Raw genomic sequence first — 20,059 nt, 5'->3', positions numbered from 1 at the left:
AATTGCTACCTGGCTAATTCACTATGTGTACGTTCGACTCTGTCAGTGATGTTGCCCCGTGTGATGGGGAGATTTCTGTTCTACCTCTTCCAGTTGGCAAGCCACCTTGCACTCCACGCAAGGACCTATCTGGTTGCTACCACTGTAGGTCTGACCCTACCTATGGTGATAGCTTGGTCACAATAGATTTTACTGACATCGGTCACTTCTCGTGGACTTTCCGTGTTACTAAAATTAATATGCCCATACTGGAGTGCAGATTCCTATGTCATCACATCATTGTGAATCTGGCATGTGGTAATCTCTACTGGATGACTGGCACTCAACGATTGCTCGCCAGCTTGGCACTGAGTACATCACCAGCCCAGCAGAACCTGTGCTGGATCCAAGGACATCACCGGGCCTCATGCCTAAGACGCCAAATTTAATCACTTAAGTCATCCTCCACAATGTACCTCGGGTCAGCCTACAGCCAGAATGATTCTAGATGGTCAAGGAAGAATCTAACAAGTTGTTAGCTGTTGGTGTTGTGAGACGTACTGATAGTTTCTGAGCCTCCCAACTGCCTACGGTTGCCAGAACAACCGCAGAAGATGTCTTTCCTTGTAGGAATACAGAGCCCTAATGTAAGGAAACTTTTGGAACAAAATCTGATCCCACACATTCAAGATTTCTTTAACAAACCGCAAGGAGCGAACACTTTCTCTAAAATATATTTAGTTTGAGCATTTTACCAAGTCTTGGTGTATCCTGCGTATGTCCCCAGAATAGCAAAGTACTATATCTTTTGGCTAGTTTAAAATGTTCTTGATGCCATTTGGCCTCTGTCAAATAGTCCAGACATTCCAACATTTCATTGATCAAGTCATCAGAGACCTTCTCAAGTGCTGTGCCTACATTAATGCCTCGTCAGAGAGAGTCCTTCTACAGGTGAACATCGGCAACACCTTCTGCTACTCACTCACAGCTATGGACTCCAGATTAAGCAAGGTAAATACATTTTTTTAGGTGCCTGAACTCTACTTCCTGAGTCGGAAAGTACCTGATATCCTACCATTGGTGAAGAAGACTGAGTCTCTCCAAGAGTTCTCACGACCCACAACTCCTAAGAAGCTATTTGAATTCCAGGGTGTAGCGAGTGTTTATAAGATTTATCTAATACTTTTCCAACATCTCAAAACTTTCGCTTGGATTGCATGGGGTAGGCAGTCATGAAAGGCAACAAGACGCCGAGCAAGTGTTCGCTAATCTCTAGCAGCTAGTTCATCTAAACCTCCTTGCCCATCCAGTGTTCTATACACCAACAGCCTCTCTACCAACAACTCTGACACTAATATGGCAGTGGTCTTACAGTATGTTCATTAACGTCATATTATATCCAATCGCTTCCTCCACGATACACTTCCCTGGAAACACAAACCGTAACTGTCTGACTGGGAGCCGGTCGGCCGAGCGGACAGCACGCTGGACTTGTGATCCTGGGTTCGATCCCAGGCGCCGGCGAGAAACAATGGGCAGAGTTTCTTTCACCCTATGCCCCTGTTACCTAGCAGTAAAATAGGTACCTGGGTGTTAGTCAGCTGTCACGGGCTGCTTTCTGGGGGTGGAGGCCTGGTCGAGGACCGGGCCGCGGGGACACTAAGCCCCGAAATCATCTCAAGATAACCTCAAGAAGATCTTCCGCTTGTTACAACTTGTTGTTACATCTTGGCTTAACGTGTTTATGACGTATTAGAACGTTGTTACAACTTGCAATATTGGTTGTTATAACTGGTTAGTTGTTAAAACTTGTTTGAACGTTGTACCAACGTCGTAGTTTCGGTGTGTGTGTTTGGCGGGTTAACACCAGTGGAGGCAAAATACAGTACGTTCGAAAAGGGTATAATTAATTACACAAAACTTCAGTCATTTTCTATAGGGACATTATTTTCACTTCCTCGCCAACTTCACACCTCTGACTTAACGTTTGGTGGTCAAGGGCAGTTCCCAATCACTGAACCCTAGAGCAATATATCCCAATTCCTGACTTGGTAAGATAACTATGAGAAAGCCCTAAGTTGATATAACTGTATAGTACGTATACGGATATGAGAACAAGGAGCTGGGATATAAGGGAAACTGTATATGCCGTCGCCACTGCCATTTCTCGACCTAGTTTGTGTGCCATCCTCCATGCGACGTCTCAAATTGATTTTGCAGAGGTTACCAGAGCGCTGTGGTAGGAGCTCGTACCCCCAACACCTGTGAATTCTCCCTCAGCACTTTACCTCAGTGTTGTACCCTTGCTTAAGTCCGAGGATACTGTTACTTAAGACACTTCTCTCATTGGTGTCCTACAGCTGTACATACTAAAGACACATTTTTAGAGAAGCTCCACGGAGCTTCCTTGGCTAACCTTGGCATCCAGAATACGTCGGGCCTCCTGAACAAGTAGGTGGTATGGCCAGGAATCATCACTGATGTCCGCTTTTAATGTCAACAATCAAAGATACACACAACCACACAGATGCCGCTGCAGTATTTCCCGCGAATGTCTGTCAGACTTTAAATGGTTCATGAAGACACCAGCGGCCCTCTTCCTCAACATGGAGGGCGCTCATACAAAATTCACATGCGCCCACCACGTCTCAAGATGAGACCAGAGCAAATGGTGGAGATGAGGACAGTGTTTGTAGTTCTTAGTTTCTACAGTGGTTCAGTCTCTGGGATTGGAGCTCCCACAGCAACGATTGTCTCCAACCAAGGATTGTAATTTGGGTCACACTTATGTTAGAAACTGCAGCAGTTCCTGGGAGCCCCCCACAACCACACCACGGCCTACCGTCTTCAGTCCAACAGAATGGTTGAACAGTTAACTCCAACTGAAAGTGGTGTTGTTGGTACAACCAGACCTGACTGTTTCAATTGCCAACCTTCCTTTAGTCCCTCTTGGGACTAAAGGAACATCTAAACATCTGAAAATGGCTCCACTCCTGCCCTCCGCCTGTCCCAAGTTTCTCCCACATTATGTTACCATTGAAAACAAGTCACAAGTCCATCCTCACTCCCACTGGAGCCTCCTGCAGAAGTAAACACTTTCTTATTTTACTACGGCTACCACTGTGACATGTGGGGTCCCTGTACCACCACTGGTACTACTGACACATAAAGGGACCCCCCCCCCCCCGTGTTGGAAATAACCAACAGTTTTATACATCTTTGTATTTTATGCAACCTTTGTATTAACCACAAGTAGTTACTAAAATTACTAACTTGTAGATTTGATCATTATCATGATTTATTTACACATATTGCCAGCTTCTTCCTAGTCAGAGTGACGACGTGAGGAACGACAGGCAGTAACAGGAATTCTCTCCACATTTAGTTGGATTTATAACAAGAGTCCAGTTTATTATTGCCTTTACTAAAAATAGTTACTAATAAGTTTAATTTCGTAGTATACTACTACTTACTAGAACTCCCTTATTTAGTTGATATTAAACATTCTAGAGGAAATTACTTTAATGTAAATGATTTTACTTTAATTTCCTCGATTAGTTGTACAACTTTAATAAGCCAATTTATGTTACGAGAAATTCTATTTTATCACAGAAGAATTTAATGTGATATTAATACTCGTCATTACCTCTTCCTTTCTTAGTCAATTGTGATATATACATATACATTTACGCTCGAGATGTCTATCGAGAGCCGCGCATGCGCAATAAGGAAGAGGGTGAAGACGGGAGAGCGTCACTAGACGAGAGCACGGTGCGGACGCCATTGACAACGTGTAGCAGAGCTACGTTTTGATCCCATTTATTTCGCTCCCACGACCAGTAGAGCGGTGCCAGGTTATCTGTCACAGTAGCCGTGTCCCAGACTATCATATGAGCAATTCCAAAGTCAACGCCTTTCAAGCAGCAGCTGGAGGACGAAGAATTGCTCAAGTCTCCACATCAACGGACACGCGGCTCGGCAGCTAGGTTTACCTTTTTGTTATTATGTGGCCACAATTAACATTTAGGCTAGTTGTCGTTAGGCCGTAGAACAAATAATACAATCCCGTACGTGTCTTAAGTAAATTTACCATCTAAATAGATGATTAATTTCATTATTTTCTCCAAAGAGAATTTACAGTGTTTGAATATAAATTGCTCAGATATTAGCTGATAATTTCCACTATTATCCTCATAATTTAGGATGTATTTGTAGTTACTTATTATGTAGAAGATTTCTACAATGTAATTGCCTTTCAGTACCAAGGCGACGCCAACCGAGGTGCCAGGCTTCCCCACCGTCCCGTGCAACAATTTGCCCTATGCAACACGTCGTCGGTGGAGCGTAGCAACTGATTACACCTCACTAGATTAACAGCTAAGCTGTCCCTTTTTTATCTGTAGCAATAACTCTGTAGTAACAGTAGTGATCTCTCAAAGAGATCAATTACACTAACCCATTGATTTACTGATGCTGTTCAACATTTCAGTAGTATATTGAGGAGCATTTATCTCCAATTAATATAATATAATCAACCTTATTTCCTTTCCTATTTTATTTACTCTGGTGAAGAACCAGCACCAGAATAATGCTAGGGATGTATTAATCTTTTAGCATGTAACCCCCCCAAATTTTGTGTAAGTTAATTTGACTCCATTTATATAAGAAATACAGTTTCACTAAGATCCATAGGACACTAGTTCTTGGGATCAGTTTTTCCATTGTCTTATTTTGTTTTCCACTTTTTCTCAAAAAGTGGTGGTCCTTCATAGGTATCGAAGTATATATTTAATTATTAGTTATTGGAGTCAGGTTTTCCCCCACACCCTGTATCACCACTGACACATAAAGGGACCGTGTACCACCACTGCTACCACTAACACACATGGGGACCCTGTACCACCACGGTGACAGCACCTGCCATGTTAGCAGGGAAAGCTGCTTATACAGGTGTGGCCCAACCTGTACTAGCAGCTATGCTGATGACCAACTCAGGAGACCAGTCAGTACCTGCCTGCAACTCAACCAGTCACCCGGACTGAAACCACACAGATATAAATGCTGTACAGATGTGCATATTCAATTTTTTCTTGAAGGATCTTTGAGCGGCGTTGTTTTAAGGACGTCCCAAAGCACAGCTGTAAATCTGATGGCATTAGGAATTGAAAATACTAGGCTTTAATCAAATCTAGATTAATGTAACCATATTAGCATATATTTCAGTTCATCTTTATAAAGGACTGCTATGTATTTAAGTCTTATTTAAGTATTTATATATGCTCTGCTCTTATTTATAAATGTTCAATACTATACCACAAAGTAACACAGATTATGTGAAAGGTTTAGTTCAAAAGTTTGGCAAAGTATAAGACTGTACCTTTAGCACCTAGTACGATGAAGGGCAATGCCTCGAACCACGCACACATTTTGGCCGGAAAATTTCTCTTGACTCTGAAAGCAAAAAAAACTAATTGATAATGACCAGACATATTATTTTTTAGATTCAACAGAGCAGAAGTTGTTAAACACATGGAGCGAAATTTCCCTGAAGCGACCATACGAGTCATAAATACTCATATTCCGCCTAAGTCAGGCTGCGAGCAGCCGCGTCCAACAGCCTGGTTGATCAGTCCAGCAACCAGGAGGCCTGGTCGACGACCGGGCCGCGGGGACGCTAAGCCCCGGGAAAAAATTGATAATATTAAAGAAATTACCTTGCTCTGAAATGAAAATATCAAGAGTTATTATTTGTATGTATTTGCAATATTTAGAGAATAGTTTTTAAACCATAAATGAAATGAAGTTAATTGAGGAAGCAATAAAGGAAATGTCTTTATATGCTTGAGAAGGTTATCTTGAGATGATTTCGGGGCTTAGCGTCCCCGCGGCCCGTTCCTCGACCAGGTCTTCTTTTTTGTTATACATACCCCCAAGAAGCAGCCCGTAGCAGCTGTCTAACTCCCAGGTACCTATTTACTGCGGGGTGAAAATGAACATCAGAGTGAAAGAAACTTTGCACATTTGTTTCCGCCTCCGCCGGGAACTGAACCCGGAACCTCAGGACTATGTATGAATCCAAAGCGCTGTCAGGCCCCCTTATAACACTGGCCTGGGAAACACTCCTTCTGGGAAGAAGAAAGGGAAGGGAATTATCAGGAGAAAGCGCCAAGCCATTATGACTATATAGCATTGGGAAGAGGTCAGGATAAGGATTTGGGATGGGACGGGGGGAAAGGAATGGTGCCCAACCACTTGCATGGTCACGGATTGAACACCGACCTGCATGAAGCGATACCGTCGCTCTACCGTCCAGTGTAAGGGGTTGGGGAGTGTTTACAATTTCATCTACGTTGGTCTCATTTTCCTAATTGTAACACTTCCCCGACAGGAGTCAGCTTGAATTAATCCCGTTAATAACCAGGAAACTGTGCAACATAGCTCCGAGACATAGCGGGGGCGATTTAACTCAATAAAGCTAAATAAAAAATAGTTTTTGTCCCTTCTAATATGGTTAAAATGCATTTCCCCTGATCACGGGATAAAAAAAAAAAAGATTGTATATGACTGACTTCGGCCGTGGTGAAGTGAGTATATTGGATGGCCTATAGCCTCGTGGCAGGAGTTGCTGTGGAGGTATATGTAGATATATATATCAATATCTCTGATTTGTTTTCCCTCTTTTTATATCCAGGATTATTCAATGGTGTGTCATTTGAGAAATTTATGTAATAAAATGTGTGAAACATCAGAATGCTCAAATATTCGTCTCGTAAATATGCGGACTATATTAAGTGCCTATAGCACAATATAGCGCCACACACTAACCAGACGACGAGACAACATGCTTGTCCTGCCAGGAGTACCGACCTCTCACCTGGCACCAGTGACACAGTGTGTGCAAATATTGAACTTCAGCCAGCATTTGTTTCGTGTTGGTTCACGATGTTCCGTTTCCGTTTAAAATGATAGACTATGAATGCTAGTGTGATTGGGCGGTTTGGAGAGGTGCTAGGAATGGGCCAGAACCGTTTGTTTCACTTATGGGAATTTCAAGGGTATTGAAGTGGAACCTGAACTGTGAAAGTTATTTTATCAAGAGATTTGCCTTCCACTGCTTATGTCCAGGGATTCCGGCTTAGTATAGTGTACATTGGTCAGCTCATTACTTGTTTCAGGAGTGGGCTCCCCAGACGTTTTGTGGCTCTGTGTATGGTAGAGGCAAAGGACAAGATGAATATATATGGGGGGATTTTCAAGTCTGATGCATGCAGAACAAAGTCGTACTCGTGGGTTCGATGGAGGTGGCACCTGCGCTCGAAGATGTGGCACGGAATGAATGTGTGACAGTTTCCGAGTGAGGACCATGTAATACGTGGGGTCTCAGCGACACTTTCAGTTGCTTCTACTACTACCGGCCTGATGGATGTGGATGCACAGGTTCAAGGCAGGGAAAGACATATATAGGTCTCCAATGGGGACCAGGTGGATGGTTCGATTGATACAGTTGGTTGTCCTGCTGTTTTATTGCCGGTGCATCAGAGTTCAGCCCTGTGGACTCGGTTGTGGTGGTGAACCCTGCGGATAAGGAGGACTGACGAATTAGTGGTGAATGCAAGCCACAGAGGGAGGATACTAATGGGTGTCTCCTGTAGAGAATTGTGTTTGTGATGGAGGCGGCGGTCAACGATGAGCTACCTAGCAGTGTCTCGCCAGAACACTGGCCCTGAGAGATCGTGTTGGACAGAGGTGTGGTGGAGTCTGGCGTTGCCCTCATGTTGGTAAGCGTCCACCGCCTGGTATGGGAAGCCCGGGTGCATGTACATGGCGAAAGTGGAGGCGTACCTCCTCAAGAGGAATACTTCACTGCCCTAAAACTTCGAACTCTCAGGAGACCCTACACGGAGAGGCCACTCCAGACCGACAACCAGAGCGCAACTCCATAGTATCCTGAGACTGATGGATGCCTACTACTACTACTACAACCTCTTCTCAGTGTAGGGTCTACTGGGAGTGTCGAAGTTTCTGGGCAGTGGAGTGCGGTGGCGGGGGAAAAAGCGGAGTCTCGATGATGAGCGTGTTGACGTTGTCTCTCCTGAAGGATTCAGAGGTTGGGTCAAGGGCTAGTGAGTGCCACTCTGAAGATTTCTGGTAGAGTGGGAGGTGGTGAGTAGTTTAAATGTGGCGTTTTCATGTCGAAGGTAGTAGGTTGCGTGTTAGGGATTGCTCAGGGATTGGGTGTGCTGTATAACGTTAATGCATGTCACGTGGGGTTCCGAATTGTTTTGTGTCATTATGCATTGTATTGAATTTTGATTTTGTGTTAAATTTTGGGCACTATGTGGTATTATAGTTCATAGTGTTCCTACCATACAATTGTTTGGAGCTTTATCTATATTACAAATTCATGTTTTCTTGCCTGTTACAACTTTGGTACCTAGTTTCTAGTACATGTAACGACCATCGCTGGTTGGAGATCCTTTTCCTGAGTGAGTGAATTGGTACTTATGAATTCAGTGTGTCTGAATATTTTTCTTAAAGATTCAGTGCCCCGAGTTATACTTCGTGCGTTGATATGTCATGTTTAATCGGTCATTGAGGGCCTTTTTATTCCTGTTAATTTGTCAATACATGTTTCTTGTACATCATTCCGTCAATGTCTGTAAGGCATTGTTACTGTGTGGTGTCTTGCCTTTATATTATCTTATGTATATTAAATTCCATTCCATTGTATTTATTTTGCTGTACTTTCTCTGCTTTCCAATGTGCTGTCATGTTCTCTGTATGTGCAGTTATCTGGGTGTGGTTTTTATTTATATGTGATGTGTGTGAACAGTACATTAAGGGTTTTCAGTTTGTTCTCCTTGTGCTCACTCTGTCATCTGCGTGCTTGTGAACTATTTTGTTCTTCTGTTCATCGTAAGGCTTGTTTGCAAACGATGAGCCACAATAATGTGGCTGAAGATATATAGACCAAACTACACATTAGAAGGTGAAGAAACGACGATGTTTTGGTCCGACCTGGACCATTCTCAAGTAAAATTCGCCTTACGACAAACTAACGACGTTTTTCTTTTCTTTTTATTTGTAAAACAAACAAAACAACATAAACGGCACTGAAGCACCAAATAAAACCGATTAGAAGTTCCACACCACACATCAACACCATAAAGGAGAAATACAACACAGAACATTCAGAGTAACACATCATGGAAAACATTGAAAACATTAATACACAACACAATGTGAAAACGTAAATTGAACAGTAAAAATGGTAATGAGGAACACACTTTAGGAAGACCCGCACCACCCTGACGGGGCGTGCCAATATGACATAGTAAGTAAAACACCCAACACCAAGGTATCAAAATAATGAAAGACAGTGAATACAAGTGTACAAAAGAAAAACAAAACAAAAATGAAAGTAAAGTAAAAACACACATAATACTCTGCACAAAACACAACAACAGACATACCAAGGAAACAGAAACACATTACACACACATGAACAGAGCATAAACAAATCAGGACACACACAGCACAAAGAAACCCCGCATACAAAACAATACACACCAAATGTGAAAGTTCAATAGAGACATATAAATGAGAACACAATAAGTATAACACAGTAAATATAACATGAAATAGAACAGAGTACACACAAACAGCAACCGCACCCAGACGGGTCGTGCCAACCTGGACACATGATGTAAGCACATAATAAAAGGCATCAATACATAAGGACAGGGAGAACACAAAGCAAGCACAAGCACTACGTACATTTAGCCGGGAACTCCTGCGCCAGATAGCGCAAGCAGTACGTTTCCCAAATCAGCATGACGTGATCGGTTACACCCAGATAGTAGAAGAGCACCATGGGATTGGATGCACCTGAGTTCCAACATCTGATGCTCACGTATCAGGGGCTACAGTTAGTGCCCGCAAGCAACACATCAGAGGCCACAGTTAGTACCCGCAAGCAACACATCAGAGGCCACAGTTAGTGCCCACAAGCAACACATCCAGAGGCCACAGTTAGTGCCCACAAGCAACACATCAGAAGCCACAGTTAGTGCCCACAAACAACACATCCTGAGGCCACAGTTAGTGCCCACAAACAACACATCCTGAGGCCACAGTTAGTGCCCACAAGCAACACATCAGAGGCCACAGTTGGTGCCCACAAGCAACACATCCTGAGGCCACTGTTAGTGCCCACATGCAACACATCCAGAGGCCACAATTAGTGCCCACAAGCAACACATCAGAGGCCACAATTAGTGCCCACAAGCAACACATCAGAGGCCACAGTTAGTGCCCACAAGCAACACATCAGAGGCCACAATTAGTGCCCACAAGCAACACATCAGAGGCCACAGTTAGTGCCCGCAAGCAACACATCCTGAGGCCACAGTTAGTGCCCACAAGCAACACATCCTGAGGCCACAGTTAGTGCCCACATGCAACACATCAGAGGCCACAGTTAGTGCCCACAAGCAACACATCAGAGGCCACAGTTAGTGCCCACAAGCAACACATCCAGTGGCCACAGTTAGTGCCCACAAGCAACACATCAGAGGCCACAGTTAGTGCCCAGAAGCAACACATCAGAGGCCACAGTTAGTGCCCACAAGCAACACATCCAGAGGCTACAGTTAGTGCCCACAAGCAACACATCAGAGACCACAGTTAGTGCCCACAAGCAACACATCAGAGGCCACAGTTAGTGCCCACAAGCAACACATCCAGAGGCCACAGTTAGTGCCCACACGCAACACATCAGAGGCCACAGTTAGTGCCCACAAGCAACACATCAGAGGCCACAGTTAGTGCCCACAAGCAACACATCAGAGGCCACAATTAGTGCCCACAAGCAACACATCAGAGGCCACAGTTAGTGCCCACAAGCAACACATCCAGAGGCCACAGTTAGTGCCCACATGCAACACATCAGAGGCCACAGTTAGTGCCCACAAGCAACACATCAGAGGCCACAGTTAGTGCCCACAAGCAACACATCAGAGGCCACAGTTAGTGCCCACAAGCAACACATCAGAGGCCACAGTTAGTGCCCACAAGCAACACATCCAGAGGCCACAGTTAGTGCCCACAAGCAACACATCCAGAGGCCACAGTTAGTGCCCACAAGCAACACATCAGAGGCCACAGTTAGTGCCCACAAGCAACACATCAGAGGCCACAGTTAGTGCCCACAAGCAACACATCCAGAGGCTACAGTTAGTGCCCACAAGCAACATATCAGAGGCCACAGTTAGTGCCCACAAGCAACACATCAGAGGCCACAATTAGTGCCCACAAGCAACACATCAGACGCCACAGTTAGTGCCCACAAGCAACACATCAGAGGCCACAGTTAGTGCCCACAAGCAACACATCAGAGGCCACAGTTAGTGCCCACAAGCAACACATCCAGAGGCCACAGTTAGTGCCCACAAGCAACACATCAGAGGCTACAGTTAGTGCCCACAAGCAACACATCAGAGGCCACAGTTAGTGCCCACAAGCAACACATCAGAGGCTACAGTTAGTGCCCACAAGCAACACATCAGAGGCCACAGTTAGCGCCCACAAGCAACACATCAGAGGCCACAATTAGTGCCCACAAGCAACACATCAGAGGCCACAGTTAGCGCCCACAAGCAACACATCAGAGGCTACAGTTAGCGCCCACAAGCAACACATTTGTAAGTAATCACAGCTTACGTTTGAAAGTACTTCAAGTCAAAAACTAACTCTGTACTCTAGTTTAAGTACAAAGTCCTATAGGCTTATGCAGTCAAAACTTGTTATTAGAAATTTAATAAATTAATCATATATATATGATTATATATGTTGGTGTATACTGGCAGCAGGTTTTCTTTTAAACATGTCTCATTGAATATGACCGCATATTCTGTATTTACTATCTTCTGATTTAGGGCTTCTATCCGGGTGAATTTGGGGGTGCTTGAGAGCACCCCCAAATTAGACATACCTGAGCCACACTTTTTTTTTTTTTTTTTTTATAGATATATACAAGAGTTGTTACATTCTTGTACAGCCACTAGTACGCGTAGCGTTTCGGGCAAGTCCTTAATCCTATGGTCCCTGGAATACGATCCCCTGCCGCGAAGAATCGTTTTTTCATCCAAGTACACATTTTACTGTTGCGTTAAACAGAGGCTACAGTTAAGGAATTGCGCCCAGTAAATCCTCCCCGGCCAGGATACGAACCCATGACATAGCGCTCGCGGAACGCCAGGCGAGTGTCTTACCACTACACCACGGAGACTGCTGAAGGCCACAGTATATATATATATATATATATATATATATATATATATATATATATATATATATATATATATATATATATATATATATATATATATATATATATATATATATATATATATATATATATATATATATATATATATATATATATATATATATATATATATATAAATATATATATATATATATATATATATATATATATATATATATATATATAAATATATATATATATATATATATATATATATATAAATATATATATATATATATATATATATATATATATATATATATATATATATATATATATATATATATATATATAATGAGGTGATTTGGTAAAATGCTATGCCCAAGATTACTATCCGAGTGCCGGCGGTGGGGTGGTTCAAATAGCCTTGGCTATCACCTCATTTTGTCCGGTCGTGATGGTCAAGTGGATTAAGGCGTCTTGTACATACCAGTTGCGTTGCTCCTGGGAGTATGGGTTCGAGTCACTTCTGGGGTGTGAGTTTTCAGTTGCATATTGTCCTGGGGACCATTCAGGCTTGTTCGCATTTGTGTTCCTCACGTGTGCCCCAAAGAATGAGGTGATTTGGTAAAATGCTATGCCCAAGATTACTATCCGAGTGCCGGCGGTGGGGTGGTTCAAATAGCCTCGGCTATCACCTCATTTTGTCCGGTCGTGATGGTCAAGTGGATTAAGGCGTCTTGTACATGCCAGTTGCGTTGCTCCTGGGAGTATGGGTTCGAGTCACTTCTGGGGTGTGAGTTTTCAGTTGCATATTGTCCTGGGGACCATTCAGGCTTGTTCGCATTTGTGTTCCTCACGTGTGCCCCAAAGAATGAGGTGATTTGGTAAAATGCTATGCCCAAGATTACTATCCGAATGCCGGCGGTGGGGTAGTTCAAATAGCCTCGGCTATCACCTCATTTTGTCCGGTCGTGATGGTAAAGTGGATTAAGGCGTCTTGTACATACCAGTTGCGTTGCTCCTGGGAGTATGGGTTCAAGTCACTTCTGGGGTGTGAGTTTTCAGTTATATATATATATATATATATATATATATATATATATATATATATATATATATATATATATATATATATATATATATGTATAGGGGACTATAATCTTTATTCCCTCAAAACTCCATATACATATATATTGAGCCCCGGTAGTACAGTCGGCTTCGTTCTCGACTCACAATCGGGAATTCCAGGTTCAAATCCTTGGCACGACATAAATGGTTGGACCACGTTACCTATCACCTGATGCCTCTGTTCCCCTAGCAGTAAATAGGTCCCCGGGAGTTAGTCAACTGTTGTGGGGTTGCATCCTGGGGAGGGTCAGTACCTTGAAGGGGGGGAACCTCTGTATAAGCCTAACATGTATAATACACACAGAGATCACACTAACGTGATGCATCGGAGAGGCTACGGGATCCAGTAAGTTCAGTAGAACTTCGGTTTCAACATATTTAACTCTGTCATAGCTCAGTCGATTAAGGCAGTGTCTGGGATGCTCCCGGACGCAGGTTCGAATCCTCGTCACGGCCCTTGTGGATTTGTTCATGTATAATACACTGGCTATCTGTACCTCGACACAAATAATGATTTAACTAATTATTCGGCAGCACTAGGCTGTTGAATGAGGCTACTTATAATACAACTCACACTTAAACTCACTTTAACAACAGCTATAAACTGTTTTAGAAAAGATTATATCAACTGTTCGGTGTTTGATTTGTTGACATGAGGTTCTGTTAAACCATTCATCAAAGAACCTTGTACAGTACTTGGGTGATTAGTAACATAAATATACAACACACTACTACAAAGAATATAGAACAACTCAACGTACCTCTCTAAATTGGTGTCTTTCGTCTGAGTTTGTCGTAGTTTTATACGGAAGGTCTATAAGTTATAAGAGGAAAAAATTTATTGTAATGCATATATTTATATGTATATATGTATTTTTAATTTAATCCTGAAGACAGCATGTATCCAAACAATGATATATTAGGCATCACAAAATAATACTGATATAATGCGACACCGAAAACTATACAATAATAAACAATACAATCCTTATCCACCATCAGATAAGTGACCAACGTGAAACTGCCTCTTGAGAAACCTCTGATACAGCTTAATCTTAAAAAAAATCATATCTGTATAGCGATACGGTTATCTAGAATCTATTTTTTTCAGCAGGTAGCTGTTATTCTAAGGTATAGATATTGCTACCTGGCTAATTCACTGTGTGTACGTTCGATTCTATCTGTCAGTGATGTTGTCTCTTGAGACATGAAGATTTCCGTTCTACCTCTTCCAGTGGGCAAGCCACCTTGCACTCCACGGAAGGACCTACCTGGCACTGGCTACCACTGGCATGTGGTAGTCTCTAGTGGATGATCGCCACTCAATGATTGCTCACCAGCTTGGCACTGAGTACATCACCAGCCCAGCAGAACCTGTGCTGGATTCAAAGACATCACCGGGCCTCACGCACAAGAGGCCAAATTTAATCACTTAAGTCTTCCTTCATAATGTACCTCAGGTCTGCCTACAACCAGAATGATTCCAGATGGTCAAGGAAGTAAGTAATTATCAATAGAAGGCACCAAACCGGGAAGGCTGTGTAGCACCATTAAATGTACAGGATAATCAGAGGGCGCTAAATATCACCAAAAATGCCAATACGAGAACAAAAACGCATAAGGCGAACGATATCAAAAGTATCCGAGTCGCCAAGAATTCTATCGAGGGACAAGCGACCGTGGGGGATAGTCGGAAAACAAGACACACGCTCGTCCTGGAAGTCAGGACATTCAACAAGGATATGTACGACCGTAAGAGGGACAATGCAATTTGGACAATAATGAACAGGGCGGCGCTCCATTAAGTGACCGTGAATTAAACAGGTTTGGCCAATACGTAACCTAGCCAGAGCCTTGTCCCACCGTTGGTTAAGGTGGTAGGAGGAAGGCCACTGGGACACACAACTCTTAAGAGTACGCAGTTTGTTACCAATAACAGAAGACCAACAACTCTGCCAGCGGGCAAAGATGGAGGCATGAATAACTGGGTAAAAGTTGGAATAAGGAATACCTTTATGGGAGATGGGACAAGTGCGGATAGCGTCCTTAGCAGCAGCATCTGCATGCTCATTTAAAGAGAGACCAACATCGCTGGGAACCCAGCAAAACGTAACCGACTTAAATTTACTGGAGATAAGAAACAGCCAATGTTGAATCTCGATGACCACCGGGTGGACCGGATTAAAGGACCCTAAATCCATGAGGGTACTACGAGAGTCAACTACCACCATGAAGGAGGATTGACACCGGAAAAGCAGGAGACGAAGAGCATAGAGAATAGCATAGAGTTCTGCTGTGAAGATGCTAGCCTCCGGAGGAAGGTGACACATATAAGTGTAGTCAGGAAAAAAACAGAGTAGCCCACACCGTCAGCAGAATTTGATCTGTCGGTGAAGATGGGAACGGAGTGGGAGTGAGAAGAAAAGTGCTCAAGGAAGAGGCGTTTCAGAACTGTAAGAGGGGGTAAAAGCTATTGTGATGCGGGTCAGAGAAGTACAAAATTTGGGAATGGGGACCCTCCACGGGGGCAAGGACAAAACAATACGAGAAACATTATTAATACTAACCGAAAGAGAATCTTGTAAAAGAGACAAACGGACAGAAAGAGGAAGGTGGTGAAGAGGTACAGGAGGGGTAAAAGTCAAAGCACGATAGAGGCGAGAGTGAGGATGCTGTAAGGATCGCGCAAGATAGCGAAGACTTTAGCGATCACGGCGATCCTGGAGAGACAGAAAGCCAGTGTCAGCGTACAAGCTGAGGGTAGGAGTTGAACGAAAAGCACCAGAGCTGAGGCGCAACCCAGTATGGTGCAAAGGATCAAGACGGCAAAGAGTAAGAGAAGCAGGAGAGTATGCAGGGCAACCATAACCGAGCTTAGACAGGACGAGAGAGGAATGCAAATAGAGGAGCGTGCGCATATCCGCTCCCCAAGAAGTACGGGACAAAACCTTAAGTAGGTTAAGGGCCTTAGAACATTCCACACGAAGGTAAGACACGGGGCGACCAAGACAAATGAGTGTCAAAGAACAACCCCAAAAGCTTCGTTGAATCTTTGTACTCAAGGGGATGACCATAAAGTGACAAAGAGGGACGAAGAACGACCCGCTTCAGAGTAAAAATCATGGCACAAGTCTTAGTAGTAGAAAACTTGAAGTCATGATTGGCGGCCCAAGATGACACGGCATCAATCGCAAGTTGAAGCCGCCGTTGAAGGAGAGGCGAATCATCACCCCGACAGCAAAGAGTAAGATCGTCAACATAAAGAGCGGAGAAGATGCCAGAAGGAAGGGAGGAAAGAAGACCATTGAGGGCAACCAGAAAAAGAGTAGTACTCAGAACACTACCTTGGGGCACACCTTCATACTGCCGAAAAGAGGCAGAGAGAGTGGCACCAAGCGTGACTCAAAAGGTACAACGAGAGAGAAAGCTTTGAAGGAAGAGAGGAAGATTACCACGAAGGCCAAAAGAACGAAGTTGGGACAGAATATGGTATCTCCAAGTCGTGTCATAAGCCTTTTCCAAGTCAAAAAGGACAGCAACAACGGAGGTCTTCGCAGCAAAAGCAGTACGAATATAGACCTCCAAGTTCACCAGGACATCAGTCGTGCTGCGGCATTTGCGAAAACCAAATTGAGAAGGAGAGAGGTGGTGATGGTGTTCCAAGAACCACATCAGATGGACATTTACCATACGCTCAAACAGCTTGCAAACATAACTCGTGAGAGCAATAGGGCGGAAATCCTTAGGGGACGTACCGAGAGACCTTGGTTTCCGAATAGGGAGTACAACGGCATCGAGCCAGTCCTCAGGGACGGACGACGACTCCCAGACCTGGTTATACAGATTCAGTAAATACTGAGACGTGCACAGAGGGATATGGCGAAGCATCTTATAATGAACGTCATCCGAGCCCGCCACCATAGATCCGCAGAGGGCCAGGGCAGACTGAAGTTCAGAAAGAGAGAAAGGATCGTTATATTGAAGGCGGAGATGAGTGTGGAAATCTAAAGGATAAGATTCAAGAACAGGCTTACAAAGAAGGAAGGATTGAGGAAGATGAGAACCAGAGCTAACAGAAGAAAAATGGGAACCCAGTTCAGCCGCAACCTTCACTGGATCCTCCACAAGAGTTCCACGGAGGTGGAGAACCGGCGAGACATCTGGAACGAACTTGCTCGCAATCTTGCGGATCTTCTTCCAGATCTGCGGTAGAGGAGTATCGGACGTAATGGTGGAAACATAAGATTTCCAACTCTAACGTTTAGCTGTACAGATGGTCCTACGGGCCACCGCACTTGCCTTCCAAAACAGAATAAAAGAATCAGCCGTCTGACGGCTGCGGTATTTTTTCCAGGCTGCACGCTTACAGTGGACAGCCCGAGCACAGTCCGCATTCTACCAGGGAACACACTTCCGTGTGCCCCGGGAGGAAGAGCTAGGGATAGAGCAGAGGGCAGCGTTGAAGACAGTGTCATAAAAAAGGAGGAGGTCGCGAGGAAGAGGCAGAGAGAAGAGGTCAGAGAGAGTAGCAAGGAGGGTGAGTAGGCACCAGTCAGCCTTGGCAAACTGCCACCTAGGGAAGGAAAGGGGAGGGTGGAAAGAGAAAAAGGAAACGAGGATGGGGAAATGATCACTGTTATGGAGGTCATCGAGAACCTGCCTCGTGAAATCTAAGTAAAGGGACGACGAGCAGAGAGAAAAGATCAAGATAGGAAAGGGTGCGAGTTCGAGAGTCCACATGAGTGGGCTCACCAGAATTCAGAAGAGTTAGAGAAGAAGCGAGGACAAAGGGTTCAAGAAGACGGCCTCGGGTGTTTGTCAGAACATCACCCCAGAGGGAATGTCAACAGTTGAAATCACCCAAAAGGAGCACTGACTCTGGCAAGGAGACCAGGAGGTGCTTAAGATAAGGAAGGGAAAGAGGGGCATTCGGAGGGAGATAAACGGAACAGACTGTATACCATTTACCCACAAAAACACGGGCAGCAGAACAATGGATAGGTGACGGAAGAAGTAGGGGGACGAAGGGAATATCAGAATGAATTAAGAGAGCAGTAGAGTTATGGGCCCCAGCAAGAGCTGGGGGGGAGGGGAAGATGAAAGGAAAAACCACGAAAGTGACTAGGACGAGCACCAAGCTCGTCCTGGAGCTTGGTTCCTGGAGACAAACACAAAGTGGTGTAAACTGTGTAATGAGAAGTTGGAGTTCATCTGAAGTTGGCATAAAATCCACGCATATTCCACTGAAGAATAGACATTATCAAAGAGAAAGGACAGTAACAGAGAACAAGAAATAAATAAAGGTAAAGAGGAACACAGTTTATTAAAGAATCTCAAGATCAGGATCAGTGTCTGGATCAGGATCAGGGTCGGCAAAATCAGGGTTAGGGGGCATGGGTAAACTTAGTAAGGAGAGAGGGAAGGGAGTGAGAGAACAGACCAGAGGCGGACTGACGGGCTCCAGAGGAAGAGGAGAAAACTCAGAGGGGCAGGCAAGGACAGTTGGAGGAGGGGAGGCAGAAATCAGGGAGTGCACCTCAGGAAGGGCAGCAACAGAGAGGGAATCGGGGGCGGAAGAAACCTCCATATCAGACACAGGGGGTTCGACCACTGAATTGGGAGGGGATGTAGTGACAGAGTAAGAGGGAGGGGGTGAGGAAGAAAGCGAAACCTTCTTACCCGCTGGAGAGGAGCCAGGCTTACGTTTCTGACTCGAATAGACAGGCGATCCAGTAACAACGTACCGGGCGACAGACTCAATGGTCTCAGCAGGAGAAGAGGAACGAGAGTGAACAACACGAAGATTGCTGGGAGGATGATGGATATCAGCCTGGACAGACAGGTGGCGTGGAGGGTCAAGAGACTGGGGGGAGGGTCGGGAAGAAAGAGTGGGAGGAGATAGGGAAGAAAGAGTGGGAGGAGATAGGGAAGAAGACAAAGGAGATATGGTGGACTGGGTAGGAAGGGGAGAAACCCCAGATGGAGAACCGGGAGGGAGACTATCCAGGACAGGAGGCAAAGGAATAAGGGAGGAGGTGGTGGGTGTGGTCGGGTTTAAGGCCTGGAAACGGTTGTGAGATTGAGGGAGACTGGAAGGACGAGGAGAGGTAGAACGCAATACACGAGCGTAGGAGATGCCCACAAAAGGGGTGAGACGACGAAGTTGGCGTCTCGCTTCAGGAAAAGACAGACGATCACGGTGCTTCAAGTTGAGGATGGCTTTCTCGAGTTTGTACTGCATACACGAGCGTGAGAAGGTAGGATGGGCTTCACCGCAAATGAGGCAGCGAGCCTGGTGAGAAGTGCACTCGGACTTAGAATGACTATCGTCTCCACACAAGGGGCACAGATGCACAGTACTGGTACATTTGAGGACACCGTACCCGAACTTCCAACACTTATTGCAAAGTCTAGGAGAGAGAATGTACTCCTTAACGGAGCATCTGGCACCAGCAAGAATAATAGAGGGCGGAAGGGCCCTACTATCAAAGGTGATTTTTACAACTCGAAGGGGCTGACAGCGACGACCACGAGGGGGTCGAGTAAACGTGTCCACCTGGAGGATAGAATGGCCTTGGGCTTCGAGGATATGTTTAATATCCTCATGGCAATCTTTGAGGTCCCGAACACCAGTTGCAACATGGTGTGGGAGAACAGTGCCAACACTGGCATTTAACTGAG

This window comes from Procambarus clarkii, chromosome 11 (genome assembly GCF_040958095.1).
Source record: "Procambarus clarkii isolate CNS0578487 chromosome 11, FALCON_Pclarkii_2.0, whole genome shotgun sequence".
Taxonomy (NCBI): Eukaryota; Metazoa; Arthropoda; class Malacostraca; order Decapoda; family Cambaridae; genus Procambarus; species Procambarus clarkii.
The sequence above is the reverse complement of the archived record's forward strand: the minus strand, read 5'-3'. Positions refer to the sequence as shown.